Source organism: Dicentrarchus labrax, unplaced genomic scaffold (genome assembly GCF_905237075.1).
Source record: "Dicentrarchus labrax unplaced genomic scaffold, dlabrax2021, whole genome shotgun sequence".
Taxonomy (NCBI): Eukaryota; Metazoa; Chordata; class Actinopteri; family Moronidae; genus Dicentrarchus; species Dicentrarchus labrax.
In genome coordinates, this window is record NW_026136705.1 from 23,998,085 (window position 1) to 24,010,940 (window position 12,856).

The 12,856-nt window shown below is 40.5% G+C and overlaps 1 protein-coding gene across 2 annotated transcripts in view; it reads right to left on the reverse strand.

Moving 5' to 3' along the window:
- The window catches only part of fstl4 (follistatin-like 4), a 200,365-nt gene extending 191,961 nt beyond the window's left edge, over positions 1-8,404 (reverse strand). The window contains exon 1 of one of the 2 annotated variants that reach the window (XM_051400620.1): positions 8,072-8,404. The gene's annotated coding sequence lies outside the window, so the exon portion shown is untranslated. The remainder of the gene's footprint in view (positions 1-8,071) is intronic. The other variant, XM_051400618.1, reaches the window with a different exon arrangement.
- Positions 8,405-12,856: the final 4,452 nt, after the last annotated feature.

Here is a 12,856-nt window from a genome sequence, read left to right on the forward strand (position 1 = left end):
CAAACTGATTCTCCTCTTCTGTAAAATCTCTGCTATCATCTTGAGTCTACCGGCCTATCTGCCTGAATTCAGGTTTTTCAAACAGCCACTTCCTCAGACAGATGTCTATGTATCGTGAAATAGAGCCACCAAGGGGATCGCCTTTGCCCAAAATGTTTTTCATGCCACTTGGATACGGCAGCAACTCATTCGTCTATATTTTATTCTTGTTGCTGTGTGGTTGGGGAAGATACTGAAGAGACGAGGGGTGTCAATCTGTCTGTCAGCCATGCATCAGGATCACATGTTCTAACCCTAGTTATCTTCCAGACACTCCAGGTGAACAGGATACGCATCCTTTCAGGGTTTTTTTCTTTTTTTTTTTTCTTTATGACATGTGATAAATCTCAGGACACTCTGGTGTGGTGTTTCCCAAAGAGGATTTATACAGCACAGTAGCCCGAAAAGATAAGGTTATGAACTGTCATTCACTGAAATGTAAAAGTCTCATAAGAACTGCCCCTAGGAAGGAGACTGGGTTAACAGCACACCAGTTAAACGTTGACAGGCCTTATCAGCCCAGGATCCAGACAGCTCACAGTTAAAAAGATTTTACTGGGACAAGTTGGAACTAATTAAGAAAGAAAAGATCCAATTAATGATGACTGTTAGCAGTTTGATCAAGAAAGGGAATATCCAGTCATTTTTAGCCTTTATCAGTCTGGTGAAGTTTATTTCATACTCCTGTTCACTTCCTGAAACTGGCCCTCAGTTTCAACCCAGTGGCTCTGTTACAAGCCCACTTTTTTGACAAAAAATGCCCTTTTTTTATTTATCTAATCTGATAATTAAAGACCCTACCTGTTATTTTTACATTCCAGCTTCATGAATCTGCACTAATCAAAATTTTCATATTAACAATGGATCAAATGTCTAATGTGAAAAGTGTCCCTTGTAGGTAGGGACCGAGCCCCTCAGCTCTACAGAACACTTTAGAGTCTTCTGGCATAACTTCGCTGTGTTTGGCTCTTATCAACCAATTTTTCATCAAAAACTGAAGTAATGCTAATGTTGCTTCATATCTGCAGGTTGTGTAAAATAAGCAAACTTAATAAAGTGGTAGTATAAGATCTTGTGTTTTCAGCTTGTTCTACTGGCCCAAGTGGCAAAAATTATTACAATTACAATTACCTATGAATTGTTGTTTTTTTTTACATTTTGAAATGTGTCCAATGTGATTGATTAGTTAAAGGATTAAGCTGGCAATATCCATGTCAAAACATTCCATTAAAAAAACCCAAAACAACAAAGCATTTTTTTTTTCCTAAAACAGCAGGGCGCTGTTGGTTTTGGCACGTAACAGGAGTAAATTGTGCCTTTGTTGGGGACTATTTTCAGTCACTGATTTTGTGCTCCAGAGAGTTTTTTTTAGCAGCCGGATGGTGTATGTAGGTTTTACTCCAAAGTACAGTGCCCATGGTAATTTCACACATTTTTTATACTTTTGCACAACAATTGAGGTCTATAGCACAGCGAAATAGCCTATATCAGACTTTGGATTCACAGACAATACTTCATTGTTGGTTTTGGTCTTTCTGTGGGATTTGTTAAAAAAAAAAAAAAGAATATAGAATATTACCAAAATTATAAGAGTCTGCTAATTGCTAATTTTCAAACTGCATTGAAATTCCTCGAAACCAATGGCTGCCCGGCAGGTTTGCAGAAAGGTTAGCTGTGATGTAAAGTATTTCTGAATTGTACTAATTGAGCTAAAACATGCACAACACTGGCACGGTCCTTTAATAAAAGGGGAGAAAAGTCTAGCAATTTGTAGAAGAGACACAATAGAACTCCAGGCACCAGGCAGAAGGCAGACGGACACACATACAAACAGCAAGCAGAGCAAATAATGTGAGCAACAACAAGGACACCATTAAAGCAATTAAAACATGTGACAAAAACATATGGCAGCAGTGATAGAAAAGTTAATGTATTCGTTTAGCAGAGAAACAACTGCACATGTGCCTTTGCTTGTGGTACCCCTAGAGAGAAAAACAATACATTGGCCTCCCAGAAAAGACACAGGGACTTTGGAAAGAACACAATGTAGGTTGTGGTACTTTTGCAGGACCAGAGATCTGTATCAGCTTGGCTTTTTCTGCATTACCTCAGAATTAATTATTGTCTGACACTCTCTCTGCCTCTTTCTGTCTCTATAGAAGAGACAGGGCTTTAGGCTGTTAGGTAGTAATAAGGCCCCATCTCGAAAACTGGAGAGAGAAAGGATAAGAGGCTTCTTCTTTCTGTGTCACGCTCTATTCCCTTCCTCTCCCTCTTTACCTTTCTATAACACTGATATTGACTGGTGGCTCTTTCACTGACAAGTTTCCGTGGGTGTTAAAGCCGACATCCTGCTTGTCAGGTGTGGCTGAAAGACACACAAACAGCAACTTGACTTGTTAAATCCAGAAATCCCCCACAGGCTATGACATGGCTGTAAGAGCAAAAAGCATATCAGGAGGATCTGCAGTGCCACAACAGGGAGGTCTGCCTGGCTAACAGGTCTGTGTTTACTAATTATTGAGCGGCGGCAAATGTTAGCAAACAACATGAAGGAGGTCTGCATTGGTAATGAACAGAAAAACACCTTCGGAAGCATAAATGGCTCTTCGGAGGCCCTTTGTGGAGCAAAATGTGGTTTGTATATATAATCATCACTGACTGAAGAACCACTAGAACCTGTAAATAGTTGTGTGTTGTTGTTTGAAGCCTCGTTCATAGCTGCAGCAGTCAGAAATCAATGCTCTCTGAAAAGGGAAAGGGTTCATCCCTCATATCGCTTTCGGAAATATCGATATACCTCAAAGCACCACCATTATATTCATTGTTTCCTTTGTCTTTTGCCCTAAATGCTCACTGGATGCTGGCTATAAGACTACTCCAACTGTATTCAAGTAAAAGCAAATGATCCTCCAAATGCTCACACATTATTTACAAAGATTCAAAGTTTATATTTTTTTTTTACCACAAGTATTTAGACTTTCCCTAGATATTAAGATATCAAGGTATACAGAGTTTGTTGTTGTTTGTCGCCACGTTTTCTTCGTTGACAGGCTGTTGCGCTCAGCCCTAGTGGTTGCCATGTTTGTCCTACTGCAGCTCCAAATCTGCACATTAATTCAGAAATGTGATGTTATAGTTTTATTTGTTTGTTATAGAAATGTGATGTTATAGTTTAAAATATTAGTAAAGATGTTTGAAAGGGGTAAATACAAATGATTAAACCCAAAGGAAACTTTTAAAGTTTGATTCAAAAACTATACTTATATACTAGATTTTAAATAAAGATAATAGTCATGTGATCATAATAAGATTTTTGGAAACAAGATAGAGTTTTGTAGAACTTTGTTAGATATTGCTTAAATATCAAGTTAATGACTTGAAGCATGAGCATGGAAGTTCATTCTTATATATAACAAAACAATCAGCTTTTAAAGTTTACATCAGAGCAGCATCAAATTAATTAGTTTTCAATTTAATGTTGTTAATTCATCTAGATTCAATGCCTCTCATATCTTCTCCTTTTGCCTTAGCAACAAACCATTTTCATCACAAAGGAAGCTGATGCACTAATGACTAATGACACTTGACAAGCTAAATATTTTCAGTGAACAGGAGAAATTAGACAAAGATTTATGGGTGGGTTTCAGTGGATGAAGTAACATTTCAAGACCAGTTTGAATCACACCACCTTTCCAGAAATAATATGACAAAACAGCTCTAAGCAAAAGAACTACCATTTGGCAGTTTTAAGCAGTGGAGTGAGGAATGAAAGGGACAGGCAGATGGCTGACTAAATTCACTGCAGAAAACAGATATGCCAGACGACCTTTCGGTAACCCCTTTTCACATTTCTCCCTCTCTGCTGACTCTTTCGTCAGTTCCCTCCATTCAGGCAGAGGAGGCAGCGAGCACTATTTGCTCAGAGCTGCGCTGCTGACGCTTTAGCTCAGCTGCTGTGTTCATATGGGATACAGCGGTAAAGGTCATTTCTAGAAGTTCAACGTTAGTGATCGGAATTTCAAGCGAACCGCGTTGCCCACATTTTGTGGCCCTGCACTCTACAGGAAGCACAGAGGACTTGTCAGGTGAGCCGACGGGCACAGTAATATGTCTCTGGAATAAAAAGGGTACATAATCTAATGGTGCAAGTTACTGGTCATCCTTAGTTTCACTGCCATTCATACTGTGTCTCCCATTGTGACAGGCCTTACGTTAATCATGTTCTATTTCTCTGGGTGTCTCTGGGAGTGTGTGTGTGAGTGCCAGTGTGACCTCGCTAAACCCATGAGAAAGAGTTTCATCATTTCAATTTAAAACTAATCTTCTTCAGAGTGTGAGTGTATGGCAAAAGAGCCAGGACATAAGAGTGTGACTCACCATCTGTAATGCATTTTTACCTTTGTTTTGTTTATGGCTCATTATATTTCTTTGGAAAATTTGCAAAGCCAAACAAATCAAAGTCACCAGGCGTAAGAAAAAAGAAGGGAAGGAAGTGGGTTTGGTTTACCCGAGGGGATAGCTTTGTTGTGTGAAAATAAATCCTGCTTCTGATTAGACAAGCTTTGCATGGGGTTCAGGCAATGTGATGCCAAGTATTTAAACTATTCACGAGTGGAGCATTATAATTGATATGAAAAATTTAATTTATTCTACTTAAGTGTTACATGGAATTGTCAACTAGGGTTCTTTATGTGTGTTTTGTTTAGAGTCTGCAGTGTCTATGTTGAATTTATAAAAAAGGAATGGGTCCTGCCTACTCTGGTCATGTGAATACTCCAGCTCAAACTCCAAATATCTACCACAGTAATGATGATGTATGTGAGCCATGTTCTATCCTTAATTGATTTTCTGTAACAAGCACTTTTCAGTTTGACATCTGGCCCGCAAAACTGGCACAAGAAACTGTTTCCCAGCAACTACTTGCTATGAAGTGACTATCAAAATTCTTCTCTGTCCTGCAACCTATTTCCTCTATAATAGACCTAAAAAAACACAACATTAATCTTTCATCTACCCGCTGGACCTTTGTTTGCAAACTTTATGAAAAATCTTTGAAATACACACCACTTTAAAGTAGTCCTTTTTGTTTGGTGGTGCAGTAAGAAAGCAGTAGCATGTGGGATATCTGTGATAGCGACATACTGTGTGGTACTTCCTCTGGTTTTGTATTAAAGAAGGAAAGTAGGCAGTGAATTTTTATTTTCATCCATCTCCAGTGGTCAGGCATCGCTCTTTTTTAGTGTTTAGCATCTTTGAGCAGCAGGGAAGTCAAGTGGGTAGTGAGACTGTGCTTTTACCAGCCTCTCCTGTCAGCAAGCAAGCACTCACTCAGCTGAAATGTCCTGGAGCAAGACACTGAACTCGTGTATGCTGTTCCATCAACTCAGTCTGAACTCTGACCTTTCAGAAGCTGGGCAAAGATAATTTTTCTTCTAAGGATCAATTAAGTGTCACATTCCTTATATTATTAAACTGATTTCAAGCTGGGAGGTATGGTTACATTGTATGTGCATGTTTGTTGTATGTTATTTTTTAGCACTCTTTGTTTTGTTTAATTAATGTACAGACTGTGCCATGTATCTGTATCAGGCATCAACATTGTAAACTAGATACTGGGAAATCTGACTGCAACTTATATATTACCAGTGTCACTCAAAAGTAAATTACATGCTTATGTTGATACGTCTAAATCCAGTCTACAATAAGAATAGCCTATCATGCAAGACCTGTTAAAGCGTGTGAAAACTCTTCCTCAGCCTGGTTACACAACAGAAGATTAGAGCTTTATTGCCATCCTTGATTTTATTTGCTTTATCCAACTAAAATGCATGACATACTGCACACATGCATTTATGCACATACGCTGCTTCAAGCTGGTTCTGGCTTTTGCAGGGTTTAAGTGCTTAGCGGGGAGAGAGCACTCCAGAAGCCAACTCTAATGACTGGGATGTTACAGTGAGGATTTTTGTGGGCGTGCATACACCAGTGTGCCCACAGTATATGCAAGTGTGTCTTCAGTGTCAGTCTGTAAGTGTGTGAGTCATCCCACTATTAGGCTGTCTCTGAAGCACAACAAGCAGCCATAATCTGCTGGACACTGCGCTGTAATGGCTCTCTGTGAGACAGCTAATAAGTTACACTCCAGATTGCAAACCGCAATAAGCCCGACTGAGTCACTATTCTGGGCTTCATCATTATTTCTCAACCCGTTGACTTTGACCCGAGGGTGGGCTGCGGAACTGCTCTGACAGGGTTCAGGACATGATGTGGGCCCCCAAAAACCTGCAGGAGTAATTTAGAAGAACCTGAAAACTGACTTCTAATGTAATGATCCTATCCTTTGTTTAACTGTATTTAATTTGCAGTCAAGTAATATCAGCAGTGGCAGCTAGTAGTGGCTTCACCACTATTCTCTGACCTTTCTAAATGCTATTATTTTCTCTCGCAGCTTTACTGAGTCGGCTATGAAAAACACAATAAATCCAACTGTTGAATCCATTTAACTTTTTCAGCCAGAACACTTGTCACTTTTGGCATCTACGTGCTTGCATAGTTGTTTCCCCCAGCAAAGAATGCTTGCCTAATGTCTAAAGGTTGTGTGTTACTGTAAATTACCAGTTCAGACCTGAGTCCCCCGGTGCAAATAGATCCAGCTGAGAACCGCTTCCATTAATATTCTCATTCAGGAGCGAGGGGAGCATATTGATCCAAGTCTCTGCATGTGCTTGCATGTGCGCCAGCTGTATGTGTGTGTGTGTGTGTGTGTGTGTGTGTGTGTGTGTGTGTGTGAGACTACGTGCCTGAGTTGAGAGTTGGAAGGGCTGTTGGCCCGCATAAAGCTGAAGGACTAGGATTTACAACCAGTTTTTCACAGATAGCACAGTGATGGATGACCATAATTCTGTTGCTGGATGTTGGCTCCATGTCTGGCTCCAGGTAGAGAGAGGAAATTCAGCAAACCTCAGAAAGAGGCTGGAGCGCAAGGGGAAGGCATGGAGTGGAGCAAGAGGCTGGCTGGAGCGTTTTCAGCACCTTGGAGAGCTCCGGTGCAATATACGCTATATAACGGCAGCGTGCGCGCCGACCAATCCTCATTTCTCACTCCGCTGGCCGTCACGGAGGCTTTGCAGCCGCTGTGCCAGCTCTCTGGTGACACTGATAGGATTTTCCCATGAGAGAGCGCTGAAGCAGCTCATTTAACACAATCAGACAAGAAAATCTCGTCTTGTTTAGGAATTCCCACCCCCCCACCCCGCCCCGTTCTTGAGACTTTTTGCATGCTGGTGAGTAGATGAGAGGAGTGGATGTGCTTTATGAGACACTGTCCGTTATAAGATGAAGTCTTCCCAGCGTCACGCCAAATGAATTGGCTGACGGGAGGAGGACCGGGTGAGGAGGGAGGTGGTGGAGGCGGCGGGGTGTTGGGACCGGGAATCCATGCCAGAGAGCCCAGCAAGGAATGTGCGTGTCTCACTATGTTATCATTCCAGTCCCTCTGCTGCCTGAGCAAAGCTGGCGCATCCGGGCAGAGGAGTCCTGCTGAAGCCATTTATCAAACACTGCCCTGTTGTTTTCAAGCAGGTAGAGCCGCTGCACGGTTATATGGGGTTACTAAAACTGGCATCTGGTCATATTGGATGATTAATCTCAACCAGTGTTGCGCCAGACAATAGGCGACATACCAGGCAGTGTAGTTAAACACTGTCACAGATTGCCATTGACATCGCCCTGCGCTATAAGGGCTGCACCTCACACATATCCTATCTATATCCTGGCTGTAAATTCGGGAGCTCTCCCTCTATCACTGATGTATTTCTCCTCAGCTACTCACAAACTAATTTAAAATTGAAGCACGCCACTGCCACCCTCTTCACAGTTTCCATTCACTCACACTGCCAATGCAAATAGTGACGGTTAAAGCAGCGTCATGCAACCAAAACAACCAAAACTTGCAAAGAAAACAATAAATGCGCCTTTAAGCAACCTCGGAGCCCTTATCCCGCATTAGTAAATACAGCTTCCACCTTACCTGTGGTATTCCGAGGCAAAGAGGACTGAAAGATAGGAAATGCGAGCAAATTATGCCACAGATTTCCTTTGCAGCGACGCGTCCAAACTGCGCTCTTTTTTTTTTTTTTTTAGTTCCACTCCTTTCCCCCAGCTCGGCAGGGCTTAAATGGTTCAGATTAATTAGGGGCTGGTGTATCAGCAGCAGATGCGTTAGTGAGTAGCGACGGGTAAGCGCGTCCCAACTCTCAGCGGCGGTTTGCCATCCTCCGGCTCCTCCGGCTGGTTTCCTCTCAGCGCTCCGCTCCTGCTCTGCCCTATTTCAACTCCTCTCACTCCGCTCTCCTCCTGACGTCAGCCGCTGCACGCCAAATGCGGTGAGGCTGCATCTGCAGATTCATCGCACTGGAAAGCGACACCTGTGTGTGTGCATGCGTGCAAGTGTTTGTGCGTGTGTTTGCTTAGACATTAGTGAGGACCAGATGCCCTGGCAGGGACTCAGAATTGTGGATTGTTTGTAGATGGTTTACTTTGTTTCTTTATTTTAGGGGTCGGTATTTGAATTTAGGATTAGAATGAAATTTAAGGAATGGATTTAGGTTTTGGTTAAAGTTGTGCTATTAAGTTTTAAGTTCAGGTTTAGGGGATACATGGTGTGTGTATGCATGGTAAAAACAATAGCAAAGAAATCTTTTATCTTCCCAGTTTTATCATCCATGTGCATTGTGTGATCCGCTGAATTCTACTGTGTTAGATACCTCCACATTTCACAGCGCGTTGTGTTTTCAAAAATAAAAAAAAAAAAGCCAAGATAAAGATGAAAAAAAAAGGTAAGAATCAAAGAGGAGAATATGGTGACAGACGATAAGGATGTTGCTGTTTCCTGGGTTCATCCAGCGACAACGTCAAGCAGTCAAATGTTGTCAAACGTATCATATGCATATTTTATTTTGTTTATCACGGATTGTTTTCCACTCAGACCGTGACTGGCGGCTATATGACAAACAGGCATCGCTGACTAATCAACAAGGCAGACGTGATGTTAAAGGAGGCATTAGACATGCAGAGGACAGGCAGGTAAAGCCCGAATCACTTTCACAGATGAGCAAGTTTACAGCAGATTACCTGTTTTTTTTATTAAAGCTGGGTTCAAACACACATGTACGTGCGCAAACATGCAGGAGGCTACAACAGGACAGTGCAGTACTGTACAATCTTAGTGCAGTTATAGGCAGTACACACACACCCAAGTCACTCCAACCTCTAACATATTCACCTCTCTCTCTCTCTCTCTATCCTCCTCTTTACCCCTTTGTATTTAAGAGGGAAGAGAGGCATAACTGCGCATGGCACAATTAGGCCTACATACTGTATCCTAAAAAGACACGAGAATGGTGGCGTCCCCATCAAAATTGCATGTGGCACTAAAACATTTATGCTCGATGTAACATTTATCAAGACAATGGAAAAAAGACGGTTGGAAAAAACATAAGAAGAAGCAAAGGAAAAAGAAACCAAAAAGGGAAAGGGGATAAAGAGGAAGAGGAGAAAAGTAAAGAAAGGAACTTTAGTCATGAAGTTGCAATACTGGATTTTTTTTTACAGTGCTGTAGGCTTCAAGAGAAAGAAAGAAAGAAAGAAAGAATGAACATATACCAGGATATATCTTCAATTTTCAATAGATGGAGGTCAATTAAAGTTTATGTGCAAATATTATATCTTTATATAATTTTGGTTGGTTGCTAGAATGTGAATTTATTCCCCGGTTGCTATGATGCTTGGATGTTGCTAAGTAATTGCTTGGGCCATTTTTGTTCTTATACTCAATATGTCTTATTTCCCCAGCTTTGAGTTGCTCCTCTATTCCCACTGGTATTATTACTGCCCATTAGAAACTCAAAAGTTAACCAAGTTTGGCACTCAAACTAAACTGTATACACATAATAAGTATGAGCTGGGGCAGAACATATATTTGAATGTTTCAGCAGATCAAAGACACTCGGTTTGTTTTGTTCTTTTTTGCTTGTCTGCCTCACAATGAAATGAATGGTCCTGGAGTGTCAGTTTCATTATTTCTGCAAAATACAAGTAAGGTCAACCTCAGAACACTCAGAACAAGGTCAAAATGTTATGTTGTTATGCTTTTCTTTCATTCTTGAATTAAAGTAGAATATTTGTCATTTATTATTTCCAAACATGGGGCGGTGGTTCTTTTAAATAGAAGATCAAATAGAAGTTGATTTAAACTTAAAGTAATACAGGGCTTAAAAAAGGAGTAGGTTTGAACATTATTCCTTCCAACTCTTTCACATTATTTTCATGAGTACAAGAAATTGGAAAAACCTTTGCTGCCAAGAGTTATACTAAACCATTCTGATGTCTTGTGCATGTGGTGCTGATACTGTGAAGTAGAAGAAGTGCAAAAAACTGTAATGGAAGTGGAATAATATTAACTATGCAAAATAACAGACCGACAGAAAAAATTAGACTCACAATTTCACGTCAACATACTGTAGCTGTTAATGGGATGTGACAGATATTAATATTTTATAATGATGCTTTGTTATTTACAGTTCTTTACTGTGGTGTACAGTACTGTAGAGGCAAATGTTGATCTAATTAACTCTGAATGTTTTTCGCCCATGCCAGATACACACAAACCTATGTTTTAATACTAAAGAACAATTTTACAATACACTTACTGTTCAGTATTTAATGTATGTATTTACATTTTAACAAATTTTCAAACACCTGATTTACACTTTCTTATGTTTTGAAGGACAGCCTGAGAACACACACATAGACACATACATAGTGCAGACAAACACATTCCTTTCACCTGTCACTGGGCCATTGCAGTGGAAATGTTCAGATTCACATTATTGACAAATGCATATCAGATCTATTCATAAAACTAACAGCTCTCTGGGCAATGCAGAGACGAGCTCAGACTGCTGTAGGCGTACCCTGAGTAGCAAATCAATCACACGTAAATGGTGCAAATATGAATCGACCCCTGAGGGGCTCATAGACGACAGCCCGTGCGTGGCATTGCAAGAGGAACATCATGTGTATTTTACCCACAGCTACACCCATGGCTGCACAAACTGAGTTTCAGACTAGCATGTGGGGATTGAGCAGCTACAGCAGCCATCATTATCTCTGCCATCATTTGCTCAGGAGTGTTTGTACTAGCAGTCATACGTCAGAAACATAACATCTTCCCCCCCCTCAACCTTAAAGGCACTCAGGCATGTGTCAGCACTAAAAGGTCTCTCTTACGTAGCTGCTTCCTCAGAGACAGAAACACAGGAGATAGAGCCATAACTCTTCTTTATGTCCTTTTCCTGCAGCTCGCCATCGCAAGTATTGATGTGATTCACACACATACATGTCTACATCCCTTACAGTAGAGGGACTCTCATGCTACACCCACTCTGAACTGAAATACAAATGTTTTGTCAAGTTCACAGTTTATAAAAGTAATGCAGATATGTTTTTTTAAATACATCTAAGATAGCACTTATAACAAGATCAGAGCAAAATCTCATATTATGGTTAATGACGTTTTTACATTTTGCTTTCTACATTAGCTGGCATGGCAACTACGCTAAGGTTAAGGTTGGGCAAAGGGTGCAGTTACTGTAAATAATGTATTATTAAGGTACGGTTAGGGTCAGCCAACTAAAACACTTGTGAAAGATTGTTGTTGTGATTAATAAAAAAAAGGTTAAGTACAGCTCTGTAATAGGATGCCAACTTCCATCTTTTTTCCCTGGTTTGTTTTCCTTATTCAAACTGAAGGTCTAAGAATAGAGGGTTTTGTATCCTGTACAGATTGTAAAGGCTCTTGTATAAATGACAATGCACTACAATTATTCACCATTCTGTCCTTTACACCCTTACTTTGCACCTCACTACTTAAAGGACACACTACTTTCCGCATTGGAGGTGCCCTGATGTCCTAAGGACACCTGGTCGACCTTTGTTGCATGTCATTCACCATCTCGCTCTCCTCTCATTTTCTGTCATCTCTCTGCTGTCGCTATCTAATAAAGCATTCAAATGGACAAGAATACAAAAACGACCTGTATTGGCAGTGGATTTACATCATGGGGTGCCCTGATTATTCCACATAGAAGTCATTTCTAGGAATACTGGGCTGGGTTGACATACAGACTCTATCACATTGAGGGAACGGAGCACCTAAGGGATTACCATGGTTTCCAAAAATTTGTATGAATGAAACATTAGTATTTAGTACAAATATTTATGAATATGAAAATATGTCATTTTGAATTACCAAGACACATACAGGTCCAGAAATACGTGATAAAAGTTTCACCTATATAAATCAAATGCTCTTTTTTGGTAACCATTTTTCAGTACACCAAAAAGTTTCATTTAAATCTCACTCATTATTATCATCATTATTAGCATTATTATCATACACACTCAAACTGCACACTTCCATCAAGACATCATAGTCGCTTGACTTAGAGTGAGAAGTGGTCCTGTTTGCTGCAGCATTAAGGCAGTTTCAGACCAAATGTACAATGGGAAATGCTCGTGGCAGTGTGCAACATAAAGAGCAGCACAAAACGGCATACCACATCATAATGTAAACAATTTTCTAACTTGGTATCCTTGTTTTCTCTAATATTTTCTGCAAAGTCCCAGTAGGATTGTGAATGGGAATATAGAGACGTACAAAATGATATTTTCCACAGTTTTTCTCTACATTAAAATTGGCCTGAATCCCACTGGATGCTCATTGTAGAGGTCAGCACATTTGGGGTCAAAGGTC